The sequence below is a fragment of the Pipistrellus hanaki genome, assembly GCF_964339955.1.
Source record: "Pipistrellus hanaki genome assembly, chromosome: 12".
Lineage (NCBI taxonomy): Eukaryota > Metazoa > Chordata > Mammalia > Chiroptera > Vespertilionidae > Pipistrellus > Pipistrellus hanaki.
The window spans coordinates 33,498,237-33,516,103 of NC_140514.1; the positions used below are offsets into that span (position 1 = coordinate 33,498,237).

Genomic DNA, 17,867 nt, shown 5'->3' on the forward strand with positions numbered 1-17,867 from the left:
AGATTACTGCCTGTAAAGATTACCAAACCTCACCCCACCCCCATTCCTATGCATAATGAAAGTATTTTTTTTCCTCCTGTATTTATAATTGCTTGGATGGGATTCTGGTTTCAGCCCTCCTATAGCATCTTTTCCCCGAAGACACCTTGTTTTCCCCCTCACACGAGACCTTTAATAAACAATGTCCAGGGGGGGAGGGGAGAAAGTTTAAGGTAGAAACCAAATGCTTTGCCAAAAGTCTGTGATGGCTGTGGTTTTTTTTTAAAGAGGGATCTCTGATATATTAAAAAGACATACTAAAACATAAATGTAATTTGTTAGAACAAATGGAAGAAGAGTACAATTGCGTATGAATTTAAACAAAAGATTTCCTTTTAGGTTTTGTTAAACGACTGGCCTTGAATAAAACAAATGAAAACTAAGTATGCTACATCAGGAAGTGTTTTGATGGAAGTGTTTCTAAACGGTTACGATTACTTTTTAATTTTCTTTGCTTTCAATGTTGGAACACTTTACTACTGTGGAAAAAAATGCTTAAAAGACAGGCTGTAAAATATTCCTCACAAACACAAAACATATTTCATCTTTTAATTTCCACATGCCCAGTTTAAAGAAGAAAAGCAGAGAAATGTTATTTATTTACTTACTGAGTAAATGTAAACATTGTATTACATGATCTAAACCTGAATTCCTTAAAAGAAAACGATCCAATTTCTACAGCATGATATATGAGTGTATAAAGACAGGCATGTAAAAGGAAGGAAATAACTACTCTATTATGTAACTATCTGTCCCATGTAAGCAACATGCATGTTCTGAATGTTTAGTTATTTCTATGAACTAGGCAGGCTAGGTATAAGGTATTACAAAACAACTTAAACTTGATATCATATATTTGAATAATTCACAAAGTAGAAAAAGGAAATGAGATACAAACCAAACCTGGGGCAGTGAGTGATAATTTGTAAATGTGGTGGCCATTCAGTTTTGTTTACTGTGGGGGCTATTCTGAGATCAAATGTATTTCTTCTGTATTGCCAATTAATGACCCATAGAACTTCACACAGAGTCACTTAGTCAGATACAATAAAAACAATCAGAGTACTACGCTGGATGTAATAAATATTTACTTTCTTAGGAAGCTACCTCTTAATACTTCAAGGATCTTCAATGACCTTTAGAGAGAGATTGCCTCCAACCTCCCCCGCTAGCCCCCTGAACATTCACCCCGCCTGCCTATCTCACTCGGGGACCTGCATTCTGAGTGTGTAAGCCAATTACTGAGCAAACAATCACCAGGTGGTGAAAATACTTTACAAAAACTAATCTGCTTTAAAAACTGCTCAGAGAAGACCACCACTAGCTAGTGGCAAGCAGAGAGGCAGTGCAAACCCTTCTTCAGCCGCAGACCACACGGCCAGCTCGGGGCTCTGGGACAGCAGGGAAGACACAGAAGCACACGCATACAAGGAGGCTGCCTCCTAAAGGAAGGAAAGAAATCTGAACAGCAAATCTGTATCAAGTATTATTATAAAATGGGATAACCACTCGGGGAGGACAGATAAGTCTAAAACAGATGCCGCCTTGTTATCTCCTCAGTGTGGCTAGAATTTTTATGCAAACCTGTTCTGGAGGAAAGGTGATGACCTTGGGACTTTCAGATTCCCCGAGTTTTAACTCGGGCAACCCTTCTCAGCACCAGGGTGGGGTCCTCCAGCAGGCCTGCCGGGGCCGGGAGCGTGGTGTGTGATGATAAGCAGCCAGCCAGGGAGAGGAGAGCAAGGGGCTGAAAGCTGATCTTCAGAGTGGCGTTTTAGTGTTTAATTTTTTGACCGTGGCATATTCAAGTAGAACTTTTTACTTCTGTCCAACAGGTCCACACAGCCCACTATAATGTGTGTGCGTGTGTGTGTGTGTGTGTGTGTGTGTGTGTGTAAAATGATCTTAAGAGCCAGAATCCATTCTCCTATGTGAAACTCCTGAAACACACACACAACACACACACACACACACACACACACACACACACACACACACACAACCTAAGAAAGTTTTTAAAGAAAAAAAAATCATAGAATGAAACAGTAACTCTGCAAAGCTATAGGTTTTTTTGCAGAGGCGAAAAAAAGACAGTAACACAGACATGAAGTCATGTTAAGAATTTAGGTTTTGCTGCTACCCGAAGTTACTAGAGGAACAAAGCTGCCTTTGGGCACCTAAAACTAGTCAGACCTGCTGTAGCAGTTGCACAGTCGGCTCCAGAGCTGTCCTCCGCTCTCCTCCCCCCCACCCCCCACCCCACGCATCCGCATAGCTCACTCCACTCCGGGCGGCGCCGGCCAGGCACACTCACCCCGCTCCCCCGCTCAGTGGCAGGGCCGCCCTGAGACACACACACACACACACACACACACACACACGGCATGCAGGCCCGAGAGGGGGCCGGACCGGAGAGCCGCAGATACCAACTCCACTGGGAACGGAAAGCTGCAGTGGGTGCAGAATACAGCTCTGGGCTCCCCGATTTTTTTTTTTTTTTTTTTTTTTAAGAAATCGATCAAGTTGTGGGTGCTGGCTTCAGGGACACCTGGCAGGTGCTTCCCATTCCGTCCGGTGGAGGAACAGATCTCCAGAGCAGACGAACCAGCCTTCCCAGACCACACCGAGGGCAGAGCTTCCGAAAGGGAGTTTGCGCCGCACAGAAGATGCGCGTCTCTTTTGTCGTGTTAGAAATCATGCATTTTCAGAGATAGCGTGTTTTTGTTTTTTTCGATTTTTTATTTGTGTTTCAAAGAAAAATTTTTTAAGACAGCCAAGCATATCTCATGATCTTCCAGTGGGGGTGGGAAACACCAAACAAACAAACACACAAAAACATACAAGGCCTCTATTTATTACAGAACAGAAATGTTGTCTTATTGGCCCGACATATGCCATTCACAGACTCGCACAAAGCATGGACTGCCACTCAGCGCTCGTGGAGAGAGTCCCGCTCTGCACAATGAGGGCCGGGCGCTCCGGGGACAGCCCTGCTCACAGGGTGTCCCGGCATCTGTGCAGAGGCCGGGGAGTGGGCCTTTGATGCCAAATGCCCTGGCCACTGGAGACACTCTCTCTTAAAAAGACATGCCAACTTTGGTTAGTGGCCGGCTCCTTCGAGAATATTAAAACTAAACTGCACATCCACACACGTGCTGGAATCCCAGCTTTCAGGTTTCTGCCAATTGGGTAGAAAATACATGGTTTGTGCAGACACAGTGGCGGCTGCACTGTTACAATGTCATATTCTGCTGGTCCAGATCAATTCAGGGAAAGACCTAGGATGGTGACTGTTCCCCTTATCATAAGGCCAGTTTTCCATAAAACCAGAGCTTGCCCTGGGGTGCCTTTACTATGTGCGTGATCTTTGAGCTCAGTAATCAGAAAGTGCCTCTCTCTCTCTCTCTCCTTTGCCAAGAAAGGAATTCCACTATAGTTACTTCCTATAGGATATGCCATAACACTAAGTATACAATTTCTGTAGCAGCAAAGTTTTAAAAAAAATTCTACAAGTGAATTAAAGTTCACACTCTGAAATACCATATTTACCTATACATGTTTTTAATCTATATGTAATACTGACAAAATCATCTTGATTTTTCTGATATAAATGAGATATAAGATATAGCTTTTACAAGTGTTCCTCAACTAGAAACTACAGCAAAAATAAACAAATAAATAACCAAACAAAAGCCTTTAACAGTTCCTACTGTAGCTTTTACCCATCTTAGCTATTACGAAATGTTTTGGCTGAGAGTAAATGTATAGTATAATTTGATACTGGTAGTTTGTTATCTGCTCCTTTATTTATCCACAGACAAAAATCTTGAAGTATCTGGATGTATACCTCCAACCCCCTTCTATCTTCTGATCTGTTTTGTGTGTGTGTACGTGTTTCTAAAGCAGTGTTGTAACTTACTCTGCCACTGGGTCACTATTTAAAACAGCGGATGCCAAAAGCTATCAGCTGCTACACAAATCTGAGTTTTAAAATATATAAAACTTTACTACGCTCATTATTAATAATCAGTGCACAGTAACTGATAGTAACTCTTAGCTTCTGAATTAAATTAAAATGCTTTCAAGAGGGGCAAGTCAGCAAATAAGGAGCCCAGAGATTTTTTCTAAATGTGAGTCAATAGCCTTCTCTTGGTCCTTAAAGGCAAAGAAGCTTGAGCAGCTGTTACCTAAGAAGCAGCGGTGACACTGGCCCGACAAGAAAACTGTCCCCTAGGACACCTCTTGTCCGCACTTGATTGGCATTATAAGATGTGGGTCCTCTCTCCTACCTGTTGTAATACAGCAAGGAACAGAGCTGAGTGTTTAAACCAAACAAACAAACAAACATATCCATTTCATAAGATTTCTCATCTGAGAGCAACATGGTTACAAATTGTAATTAGGGAGGGGGGGTAAAATTATTTTAAAGGGTGCCAAGCTTGACGAACAGCATAAACATCTTTACACTCATATACAATACCTCTGAGCACATCAATGAAGTGAAAGGAAAACTTGCTAACATGTCTCACTTTTTTTTTTTTTTTTTTTAATTTAGCGAAGACGTTGATAAAATGAACAGGGAAGCAGAGACTCTTGCTCGGGCCCAAAGCTGGGATCTTGGGACGGGTATTTTCACCCTCCCAGCACACCCTGGCACACTCCCATCAGAATAGACTGCTATAAAAAGGGGGAGGAATGGGGATGGGAGGAGCTCCTGGGCTGAGACGTGCCTCCTGGTTAGCTGAGCAACTCACCCCCCGCCACACACACACACACACACACCCACGGGCAAAACAACCCGCAGGCCCTCACTCAGGTGGACTGTCCTCCAGGGGTTGAGTGGAGCCAAGGGCCCACTTCACTCCTGTCAGAGACCAGTCCCTCCTGACAAAAGGCTCCTCGGAACACTTGAGGCCTCCGGGATCCCACTGGCTACTGCCACTTCTAGGTTCTTTACGCACACGTTACAGACGTTTCTCAGCACACACTGGGAAGTCAAAAACCGTATTTCATGAACAAAGCTGGAAAACGTTCACGTACACTATCTTCCTTCAGGCCAACGGGGGGCTGCTCAGCTCAAATAAAAACTGCTCTGGTCCGAGTCTGACGGCTCACCCTTGCCCTTCCCCATTCAGCGCCCGTAAAAGCCGACTTTCCACCTCCGGACTCATCCGGAAACTACCCAGTGTTAGAGCAGAAAGTTACTCTGAGACAAAGCAGCTATCTCATCTTTTTCGTGAAACGAGAGAGAGTAAACCCAGAGACTCGACTCCCATCTCCATCTACGACTAGGAATCTTGCTGAAGGCGAGGTAACCGATGACCAAGAGAAAAACAGGACAACTCACTTCATGGTTCTCTCCCCGGCAGGCAGCGTCCCTCCGTCTGGATGGTACAAAGTCCGGGGCCCGGACAGCTGGGCTCCCCGCACCCCCTCCCTCTCAGTCTCCACCGAGATGACTGGTAGGTTTCTAACTTTAAAGTTGACTAGGCATGTGCATTCAAAATCAATTCCCTTGCACACGGGCGAGAAGAAAAGCCTAAAGAGGGATGTTTTTTTAAGCTGACACACACACACACACGCACACGCACACGCACAGGGAAACTCACAGAAACACGCCATAGCAAGTTGGATGCAAACCCGGGCACGGAACTCTAAAGTGAGGCAGCCCTCGCGGCAGCAATCGGAGCCTTCAGGGGGAAAAAAAAAAAAAGTCTCGCACGTTCACAACAACACAACCGCCACCGACACGCACACACACACACACATCCCGGCAGCGATTGCCGCGGCTCCGGCTCCCCCGGCCTCGGCGCCGGGCTCCGGGAGCTCCGGGCACAGCACCCGCCTGACCCCGGCCCGCGCCTCCGCGCCCGGCCCTCCCCCCGCGGCTCCGCTCCCGGCGGCCGGGGGTCCCCGGCCCGAACCCCGGGCGTCCGAGGGCGCCGGGCTGGGAGGCGGCGGGAGGGGAGGGGGCTCCCCTCCGCGGACCTGCTCCTCCGGCCCGGGGGTCCCAGTCGCCGAGGAGGAGGCTTCCGCGACCCTCGCTGCCGGCCGGCCGCCCGGGGCCCTCCTCCGCCCTCCGCCGGGTCCCCAGCGCCGCCCCCACCCACCCGCGGGGAGCCCGGCGCGGCTGAGGACCCCCTGCAGCCCCCCAGCCCGGCGCCGGGAGAACTTACCACATGCAGCTCCCCCGGGGAACGCGCGCCTCGGGAGGGGGTCGGCCCGCTCCTCAAAGCTGGTCCCGCTCCATGCGGGGTGCCCGGCTCCGGGGGCCGAGGGTGGCGCCGGGGAGCGGGCGGGCGGGCGGCAGGCGAGAGCGAAGCTAAGCCTCCGCCGTCCTCTGCCTGCGCGCTCGGAACATTATACAATGGTGGAGGAGGAGGAGGAGGAGGAGGAGGCGGCGACGGCAGGCAGGCAGGCAGCGGAGGAGGAAGCGGGAGGCGGGCGGAGGGGGCGCCCTGACCGAGCGAGCGACAGCCCGGGCTCCAGCGCTCGCCGTGCAGGAGTGACGTGCGGCCAGCGAGCCTCCCGCGAGCTCCCGGCCCGGGCGCCGCAGGCCCCGCCCCCTCTCACCAGGCCACGCCCTCCCCGTCCATACGGCCCCGCCCCCTATCCGCCCGGTCACGCCCCTCCCTGCCGGCCCCGCGCCCTCCCCGCCCCTCCGGCCCGCCCCCTCCCCCGGCGGTCCCGGGAGGCGCGAGTACTGCCGAGCGGGGCCCCGGCCGCCGGAGGAGCTGGAAGCGGGAGACGCCGGGTGGCAGCACTGCCCACGGCTCCCTCTCCGGCCGACGCGCCCTTCCTTTTCTCTTAAGGCTTAAGGGGAAGGAGAGCAGGAAAGAGGCACCCCGGCCGGGGGACCCCAGCTCCCCGCCAACAGCACCCCCTTCCCGCCCCCCACACTCTCTAGAAAAAACTCATTTTTAAAGGACGGGGCGGCTGGTGACAAAGGCGGCGGCGAGCGCGGCGCGCACACAGCCTGCGAAGTGGTGCGACCGCAAATATGACAAGCATCCGAGCTATTCGGCAGCTCGGGGCCGGTCCGCGGGGCGGGCAGGGTCCCGCGGGGTGGGGGCGGGGGGGTGCAAAGACCCGACCCCCGAAGCGCGGCGCCCACGCGGCCCCGGGGCTTTGGAGACGCGAGTCCCGGGAGGGCGCGAGCGGCCGCGGCCGCCGCCGGGGCACTCACTCCCCGACGACCCCGCGGGAGAAACTCTCAGAGACATCCCACTGGCAGGATGGGGGCTCCCTCTTGAAAATGCCCCTTGTGCGTGGTGGCCTCCCTCGGCCGAGCTTTCGAAGTGGGTCACCAAGTCAACAGTACTTTTCGAGCCGGACGGAAGGACCGAGTTGCATCCTCCGTGCCAGGCGGCGCCGCGGTGGTGCAGACCGGGCGGCCAGCCGGCCACGGGCTCTTTCAGAGCCCACAAAGGTAGGGAAGTCAGGCTTGGAGACACAGGGGGGCCGGAGACTCCAGCCCTCTGCCCAGAAGTTTCAAGTTCTTAGCCTTTTCCTCTCCTTAGGAAAGCTGCTGCTAGGGACTACTTCTATTTAGCAGGGACATTTATTATACTATAGTTGAAAAAGGTTGTGTGTATATGCCTACATGGTGCGAATTTAAAATCACCGGAAAAGAAGAGAGACAACTACCACTCTGGAAAGTAAAAATGATTTTATTTTTAAAATCACACGAGCGTTCAGTGTAAAAATATTACAAAAAGTAACGCGGGCGCCTTAACATTGTGGCGTAAAAATATTACAAAAAGTAACTCAGGCAGGCACCTTAACATTTTGGCCGCTACCCCAAATCAGTATCTCAGGTCACTTCCGTGTTTAATGGTCCACTATACCAGCTATGTTTAAGGATAATAAAGCTTTAAGGCCTAACATAAAGGGGATTGTAAGTCGTTAACATCAACCCAAGTGCAGGGTCTATTCCAACTGCTCTGCAATGATTGTTATCAATCAAATTGATGCTCGCATTGAAATTAAACCTGGGCTAAAATGTTTGGTAGAGGGGACAGTGTTTCTTGTTCTATCTTTAAAGGGAATGGTTTTTACCGGAACCTCAACATAATTAAAACCTTACACAGGTTTTTCTTTAAAATCTAACCAATGCCGAAAGCTGATTATTCGTGGATATCTTTGGAAAGACCTTGGAAGGAGTGCTCGGCCCCTCTGCAGTTCCTGCTCAGTGGTGCCTGGGTGGCAGAGCATTCAAACAATTTGCTGGGAAGCCACGATATTTTTCATTTCCAGAGTTCGGCCTTTAGAGAGGACACTAACTCCTAACAGTTTCCTAACCACCCACACACTTCCAGTGCTCACTTTAAGGAAAAGCCATTGAAATAGAAGCTTTAATAATCTCTTCCTGCGATATGTCTTTTTAGGGGAGGCCACGGGGTTCTGTTGAATTTAACGTGAATTTAAACTGTTACTCATGAATCGAAGTTAGCAGCAAGTCAGAGTTGCAGGATTTGTGTGGCACGCATATTTTATAGCAAATGGGTTCCCAAGCAGTGTTCCCGTACAAAAGAACTAAGATCAGGGTGACAGTTTCTGTGTCTCCAGAGTGGACACCTGATTCCCATAAAGCCTGTGTTCTGTACGTGCTCAGTAAAGGTTTGCTTTCTTGGGAAACAACCTGAGTTTGGGGTGAGATGGCGGGCACCTTTCCACACGTTTGAAGGCTGTAATATTATCCTATCAGTGCACGTGTTATAAACAAGTCCACTTCCCCCTCTTTCAGATTCTGGCATCTTTCACCAAGAAGGCAACGCACAAAGTTGCAACTTCAACAGCCCCTGATGTGGTCCTACACCAGGTGGTTCACCAGCCCCCTTCCCCCTATGCTGTCCCCACAGGCTGGCCCTAGGAATCCAGATCCCTGAGGATAAGGAAAGGCCCTCCCAGAACTTTTGAAGTCAACTCCCTTCCGTATGCAATGGCACGTTTTGTTTTTTTTAAATTGTTTATTCCCAGCAAATGAGCAAGAAATGCTTAGTGGACACGATGGTGTCATTTTCACTCTTTGGGACTTTTAAAAGCCCATTTAAAATAATCTTGCCTTCAGGACGGGGAGTTTAGAATTTCTCCCTCTCACTTGCACATAGAAATTAGGCCAGTCGTCCACATTTAACTACCAGGAACATACCTGTTTAGGGAGAAAGGAAACATTGCTTTCCTAAGTATAGCACTGTGATGGTAATTATTAAAAATACTCCGTGGGTTTAATTTCAGAGAGGTACTTCTCAACATTGCTTTGTAGTTCTGGGTACTAGTTTGCACGTCACTGCTCCTCTTGAAAGCTTCTGTGCCTTCAGGTCTTGCAAACTACTAGACTACGGCGCCAACTGCAGGCCCCTGTTAGCATTTAATTAGCATGCACAAAAGCAAGACCCAAGGACTAGCTGCCTATAGATACTGAGAAACTAAGACAGTAAAACAGTTTTCAAATTTTTAATTTTCCTTTCGCCTTTATTATATTTTATCTTTCTGGTTCCACATGAAATACTGGTAAGAATCATCTACATACATGCCTTGGAAATACCGGTCTTCTGGCCAAAAAAAAAAAAAAAAAAAGGAGGCGGGGGGGTAAATATTTCAGTTATTAAACACACTGCATATAGCCGACGATACTAAAAGACACATACAACCTTTTCATGGAAAATACAGAGATTCTGTAAGTTCACTCAATGTGGACTTCTGTTTGACAAATAACTAAAAATTATCAATGAATCTTCAAACTAAAGTCCTGGAAGCCACATCACCCAACTGATTTTCAAAGAGTTGATACAATGACTTGGAAAACTAGATATTCTCACAAAGAGCGCAGACAGGTGAAGACTTCATTGTACCAAAGGAGCACGTTAACTCATCTACTTCTGCAAACCCTTCTTCCTCACTGCTTCCACCTGCTTCTGTCCGTTTCCCCCGCACCCCTGCTTCTCGCTTCACACAGAACTTCAGCTCCAGGGAAGGGCTGCTTCTGCGAAGTTTCCCTTATTGTTCCCGGACTGCTTTGCACCGATGCAACTTATGTTCCGAGAGAGAGAGCGTTGTTCTGTTACAGATACACCATTTTCTCTTCCAAAAAACCTGACAATGTTTACATTCTAATTTGGAACCAAATCTTCCTGGTAATATTTGAAGAAAATGCTTTTAGGTTTTGTTTTGTTGTTGTTGTTGTTTTAGTTCCTTCTAACCTGTACTAGAGAAGATGACTTCCATTAGGCACTAGCTTCCTTCTTATTCCATTTGCCACTGTTTTCCTCAGATAAATGGCGAGGTCCAGTTTGCAGCAGCCGCCCTGAAAGACCTGACTTTTTGCTTTCGTCCTCTCCTCAGCTGAAAAGGGAAGGCTTTTCCGGTAGCAACGCCTGTGCTCCCTTCCGGCCAGAGGCCTCCCCACTACGCTTGGTGGTCGCTTCTCAGAAACATCTCTCCTCCTACCCGGTTCCCCACACAGCACTAGCCTCCTGGTGGCATCTGCGCGTTGACTCTGTATTTCCTGCCTTTGACAAAACAGCCTTCCTTCTTGAGTTCACACTCTTCTCAAGGCACTCAGCACCCCTGGCTTCCACAGAAAACTTCTTCAATGGATGCTAGAAATCTCGTAGCCTCGGGGCCTTCCTCATCCCTGGGAACCAGCTCAGCGAGGTGAGGAGGCCTGGAGTCCATAGTTTGAAGATCCTGTGCAAATAAATCACTCAACTATGATTAGATGTTGATATGTTGGTTTCTTAATCTGCTATGTCACAGATTTAGGGTAAGCACTGGTTCCAGTGAAAAGAGCACAGGAGATTTGGGGTGTAGTTCCTCAGTTACAGTAGGCCAAAAACGAGGCTGAATCAGACCCGGGATACCATGGGTCTGCTTCCACACGCCAGCCACACAAGGAGGATTTCTGGACTAGTAACTAGTAGTCCCTTCTCAGTATGAGGAGTCTATGAAAAGTGACCACAGTTGGGAGGGGTTGTAGGGCTTAAGTGAGATAATCTGCTTATTGGAAAAATAGAGAAACAGCTTCACATGCACACATTCCTAAAAGAAAGAAGTACAAATAACGATAATTTGCTTTCTTCAATAGAACGCGTTCTCTGAATTGTTTGTCATAGCCAGGAGACAGATTTGAGCAGCCAGCCCTACCCATATTCTCCTGGCTCTGTTACCCATTATGGTTCAAGTCACCTACTGGTAATTGTGAAATCTATAACACACCCAATCCCAGCATTTTATTGGAGCAGGTTTACAAGGCGTTTTCATATGGATTCACTTGTTTGCTCTTCATCACATCTTCGCTCTGCCACAGGCAGGACAAGTGCTGCTTCCCACATCGTACAGATGGGTAAACAGAGGCGTAGGGAAGGACCTGCCGACTGAACTCCTCCTTCATCAAGATGACTCCCAGGGACAAAGATCTGGAGGCTGTGAGATTTCTAATGCTCATTAAGTTGTTTTTTTGTTTTTGTTTTTGTTTTGTTTTAATATATTTTATTGATTTTCTATAGAGAGGACGGGAGAGGGATAGATAGCTACAAATGTCGATGAGAGAGAAACATCAACCAGCTGCCTCTTGCACACCCCCTACTGGGGATGTGCCCGCAACCAATGTACATGCTCTTGACCGAAATCGAACCCGGGACCTTTCAGTCCGCAGACTGACGCTCTACCACTGAGCCAAACTGGTTTCGGCATTGTTGTTGTTGTTGTTTGTTTTTTGTTTTTGTAGCGAGGAGAGACTCAAGCTGAGTGTCTTGAGAAGAGTATGAACTCCTCAAGAAGGGGAGGATGGTTTGTGACCCAGCAAGTCCAGAGTCAACAGGCAGATATCACCAGGAGGGAACGCTATGCCAGGATCTGGATACCACTTTGCTTCAACCCTATTCGAGAGTCATGAAATAACAATTCTACTTCTGACACAAAGAATTCCAGCCCTGCCTGATCTTGGTTTGTTAGAATCACATTTAAACCCACAGAATTAATAACCTTCAACCACTACAACAACAACAACAAAATAAAACTCATCACACCCTCCAGCCTCTTACTCATTTTCAATATGGTTCATAAAACTGTCACCACTCTCTGTAGTCTCTAGAACAGTAGCTGATATGGTAGTATTTGGTAAATATGGAATTATATTTATTCAAATGAAAATATGAATAAATTAAGACAGCTTCATAAAATCAAGGGGATTAAATCTTTTCTGCTAAGATTTTCCTCTCATTACCTTTTCACTAACTCTGCATGTGTGAATACACATATAAGTAACTACTCACAAACACTGTTCAAGCAGTATTTAGGAACCTCCATAACTAGAGGGGTCACTGTGAGTGATATAATATTGTACTTAAAACTGCTGTTCAGCATTTCTAAAACATGGCATTTGGAGTTAACACAGTTAAAAGGACTAAATGGGCACTCACAGAGTATTTCCTGTTAAGAGTTAATCCATGCAGCCTCTCTATTGGGGAAATAACCTTGCAGATAAACAAATTATTGCCATAATTCTACCATCCCATACTTCTTTATGAAGGTTTTCTCTTCCTACTTACTTTAAGAAATAAAAGTCTCAGTTAAATCATATTTAAATATGCAGTGGCATTTGATAATTACAGGTTAAAAAAAGATTTTTCTATTCAAACTTTCAAATGATGATTAGAATGGTTCAAATGACCATTTGTTACTTTTATCGCTTTCATGTCCTCTTGGTCATGAAAAACAGAAACATGCCAATAATCAAACATGCTCTGAATATCATCAACCAATATTAATTTCCAGGAAACTTTGGCAAAATGACAGGAAAAATAAATTTTTTTCAAAAGTATTATTCTAATGCCAGCTTTTTTTTTTATGTTTCAAAAACAAGCAAATTTATATGATTGGCTAGACTAAATTCTTTCTGCTATACATATTCTCATGTCTATACTATCTAGAATTATATATCTTTACATCACCTATATGAGTAAAGAGTTAATTTAAGAGCAGTATGGCAATTTGGGGCTGCAAGTTATATATTTAAACCATTTTTTGGCTCTAGCTATAAAAATTATACTTTGAAAATTTAAAAAAATATCAAAGCTTTAAATGTGTATAGATGCCCAGAAAATGCCTTTATGGTCAGGCGATGAGGTATCATTAGAAAATAAACATGTGGACAGAGAGCACAGTTTAAATATAAACATAACGTACAATTAAAAATGAATCAGCTCTTTGCATTTCGAATTTTTATTGGTTTTCTGAAAGAGAGGTAACACTTAGGTAAGACGGTATAGGCTTTATCTTTTCTTTTAGTCGCCAGTGTAGAGCTATTATTTTTTTAAAGACCTGTTGCCAGAATAAACAAGACTTCTTTGAAACTATCCAACTGTCCAATAATACTAGGCCCTTGCTTTAAATTAAAAATTTTTTAATTTAAGACATTTTATATTTAAAAGTTAAGAAACGCACAGAGTGACGTCAGGTAGGTAGAAACTAAAACAAGTACCTCAGATAAACACCAACACCAATTAGATACACTTGTGTAACCAGTCAGTTGTTTTCCTAAACATGCTTTAAATGTTGAACAAAAGATTTAATCTTGCTAAGTAATATTTGTTTCCAAACTGTTGTCTCAGAGAAGTCTTGTTTTAGGAAACTCCTTAAATGGGCAATTATTAGAGAAACTGGGTTTTAAAGAGAAAAATAATAGTGTGAATGAGCTGTATGTAACTTCCCTTTTTAAAAACAGAAGTTGAATCTGAATCACCAAATTTAGAAAGGAGAGTGGATGGCGGCGAACACCAGAGAATACCATCTATAGCAGAGTCGCCCACTGCCATTCTGTTCCGTTACAAATAAATACACACTCTACGTTCCTGTGTTTGCTCAAACAATGCGTGTTTTTAATCATCCCTAAAGATTATTCTTTTAAAAGCAAACATACATGTGAAAGAGTCACATCAAATAAAAAATTCTCACTTAAAAAGTACCAGATTCTCTTCTTTTACCACTGCGATTCAATTCGCAGTCCTCACTGGGACCGCAGATAAATAGCTTTTGTGGGAATAATACTGATAATTTCAACACCATTTATATTTCCTTTTAACTTTCTTTAAGAAATTAAAACCCAAATACAAAAAGACATAATTTTTTTTTTAATGATCAGATATTCCTTTTCAATCCATTTTAATTTATTAACCACTTTAGAACTGTTAGACACCAGGCTTTTAGTTTTAGTGAAATAAGTTAACAGCTATAAGAATGAAGACTCCAGAATGACTATTTTTCATGTTACAGCCAAAAAAATGAGAAGTGTGACAATAGAAACCTTCCTTTCTATTGTAATAGTTCACGAGGTGAAAAGATCAGAAATAATGGGGACTCATACCAATTTTGAAAAAAATTACTGAATACCATATAGATACCAATTCTCCCCCAAATTCATCAATAAATTAAATGCAATTCCAACTTAAATCTCAATTTTTTTCATGATGTCTGGTAAAGTAAATACAGAAATTCATCTTGAATAGCAAAAAAAAAAAAGTCATCTATAAGTTTTTTACTCTTATAGCTGTAGTAAGTTTAAAAAACAATATGGGGCATGTGTCCTATCAGATAGCAAGGCTTATTATGCAGTTCCAGTAATTAAAACAGAGTGAGGTTGGCATAGGGATAAATAAATAGATCAACAGAACAGAACTGAGAGTGTAGAAACAGACCTGCACATATATGGAACTATGGAATAAAACAGCGGTGAGATTACAGATCAGTAGGAAAGAACAGACTGATTATTCAATAAACGGCTAAGAGTCATCTGGCTACCTGTGTGAAAAATAAAATTAGTTACCTAATATTTTCCCAAAAGGCACATCTCAGGTGGACTGGAGTCCACATATGTAAAACAAATCGTTAAAACTTTTAAGAGAGAATACAGGAAAACATGTTTGTGGCCTCAGGATAAGTGATGTGTGATGATTTGTTTGTCTCCTAAGATTCATTCTCAACTTGCCTCTCCTTCACCCTGTGCCTTGGAATGCGGACTCCTCCTTTGCCAAGCAGCTCCCAAATGGGTCCAGCAAGTGGAAAGCACCCAGAAGAGCTCAGCGGTTCAGAAGGGAAAGAGGCTGGGGTATTTCCTCCTCGCTCCTTCCTGCGTGGGCCTGGGGGAGCAGCAGCCCTCCCTCCACAGCCACAGCTTCTGCAGGTGGCCCTCCTCCGGGCGCCAACTCTCACGGATGCTACCACCGCCACTGCTCTCTTCTCCCCTTTAGCCCAAGGACAGTAACAGTTTCCTACTGCTGTTGGGTTTCTAAGCCTCAACTTCTGCCACATCTCTGTAAATAGTCCCTTCGTGAAAGTCTCTGTAGTTGAATCATTTAGTGGAATTCTGTTTCCTGCCCAGACTTTGATTATGAAGAAACAACACACCCAATGCATAAACTATAAAGAAAAAGGTTTAAAGAAAGATCAATAACCTTGACTCATTAAAAATTAAACATAATATAATGTAGGGTGTCTGTCCCCCGCAAAACATGTACACACACTTTGAATCATTAAAAAGGCAATGTTTATTAAAATACATTTCATTTTCAAAACGGGGCTACCGGTTGTAAAAATGTATATACATTTTTTTTTTGGGGGGGGGGGGACATCTGTAGAAGGCCATATCAAATGCTATGTGTGATTTATGTAACCCACAGAAGATTACTAGTATTCAAAATTAATAAAGAACTCCTCTAACCTTTCAAAAACCAAATAAACCTAACAGAAAACTAGGTAAAAGAGGAAACTCAAATGTCCAACAAACATGAGAAAAGATACTTAACTTCATCAATGATAAGAGAAATGAACACTATGAGGAGATAGGTCACAGCTATCAGAGAAAATCTAGTACTCTCTAGGAAATTAGGAGATGCATTTACGCTAAGCACAGGTAAGGGTCCATGAGAAAATAAGCCCTACAGAAAATGATTCGAGTGACTGTTTCCTCAATCTTCCCAAGGATGGTATAAAGTTAAAAACCAGTGGCGGGCTGGTGAATGTTTAACAACCATCTGGGGGGATGGGGAAGGAAGCTCTTATCTATAGCCATTTGCTGATTTCTGTGGTGTGCATCCCCCACCAAAGTTGATTTTAAGCCTCCCAACTGAACTCAAGAATTAGAAAGAGATTCACACAATTGCTCTTAGGAGCAAGGGTAAGTCATTTCACAGAGGTTAATTTTTTACATACAAAGGAAGCTTTAGAGTATGGGAGCTTCATTCTCCGGAGGAATTTTGGACCAGAAGGGTTAAGTCTAGAATTTAGAGAAAAGCTTGCTTGTTTGTTTTTTAATTTTATTTTTCAATTACGTTGGACATTCATTATTATTTGATACTAGAGGCCCGATACATGAAATTCATGCACTTGGGGGGGGGGGTTTGTCTCCCTCAGGCAGTCTGTGAGCCGTCGAAGGATGTCTGACTGATTCAGCCACAGAAGTGGGAGAGGCTCCCACCACCACTGCACTTGCCAGCCGTAAGCGCAGCTTCTAGCCCTCCCGCTTAGGAATGCAGTGACTACCAGGGGGCAGCTCCTGCATTGAGTGTCTGCCCCCTGGTGGTCAGTAAGCATCATAGTGACTGGTTGTTCTGCTATCTGGTCAATTTGCATATTAGTCTTTTATTATATAGGATTAGTTTCAGGTGTATGATATAGTAATTAGATAATTATAGGGAACGTTTTTATCACTCATGCAGATCTAGAAGAATGTGAAAGAATGTTTGAAGAAACAACCTTAATTGTCATTAAGATGAGAATAAATTGCTACACTTAAAAACCATTGAGGTTAGAGGTATTTATCCATATAGTATCAATATGGATAAATCTCAAAAATATAATGTTGAGTAAATTAAGCAAGCTTGAAGGAAGGAATTGAAGATTCAAACAAATGGAAACATATACCATGTTCACGGATAGAAAGAATTAACATCTTAAAATGTCCACACTACCCAAAGCAATGTATAGATTCAATACAATTCCTATCAAGATTCCAATGACGTATTTCACAGAACTAGAACAAATATTTCAAAAATTTATATGGAACCACAAAAGACCCTGAATAGCTAAAGCAATCTTGAGAAAGAAAAAGTTGGAGGAATCACACTACCGGACATCTAACTATACTGTAAGGCCATAGTAATCAAAACAGCAAGATACTAGCATAAAAACAGACATACCTATATAGGTCAATGGAACAGAATAAAGAGCCAGAAATAAACCCATGCCTTTTAGTCAATTAATATTTGACAAAGGAGCCGAAGCCGGTTTGGCTCAGTGGTAGAGCATCGGTCTGCGGACTGAAAGGTCCCAGGTTCGATTCCAGTCAAGGGCATGTACATTGGTTGCAGGCACATCCCCAGTTGGGTGGTGTGCAAGAGGCAGCTGGCTGATATTTCTCTCTCATCGACGTTTCTAGCTCTCTATCTCTCTTCCTTCCTCTCTGTTAAAAAAAATCAATAAAATATTTGACAAAGGAGGCAAAAACAAACAATGGAATAAAGATAGTCTATTCAATAAATTGTGCTGGGAAAATTGGACAGATAAGTGCAAAAAAAAAAAAAAAGAAGCTAGACCACCTTTTACATCATACACAAGAATGAACTCAAAATGGATAGAAGATTTAAATGTTAGACTCAAAAACATAAAAATCCTAGAACAAAATATAGGCAGTAAAATCTCAAATATTACTTTTGTAGCAATATTTTTTCTGATGTATTGCCTTGGGTAAGGGAAACAAAATAAAAAAACAAACAAAAGGGACTACATCAAACTAAAAGGTTTTTGCACATCAAAGGAAACCATCAACAAAA

At 44.2% G+C, this 17,867-nt stretch overlaps 1 protein-coding gene across 3 annotated transcripts in view; it reads right to left on the minus strand.

Moving 5' to 3' along the window:
* The window catches only part of SERTAD2 (SERTA domain containing 2), a 105,618-nt gene that overhangs the window by 17,109 nt on the left and 70,642 nt on the right, over positions 1-17,867 (minus strand). The window contains exon 1 of one of the 3 annotated variants that reach the window (XM_084901098.1): positions 6,216-6,588. The exons of 1 other annotated variant lie outside the window; for it this stretch is intronic. The gene's annotated coding sequence lies outside the window, so the exon portion shown is untranslated. Of the gene's footprint in view, positions 1-6,215; positions 6,589-17,867 lie in introns of those variants that run through there. One more of the 3 variants, XM_084901100.1, reaches the window with a different exon arrangement.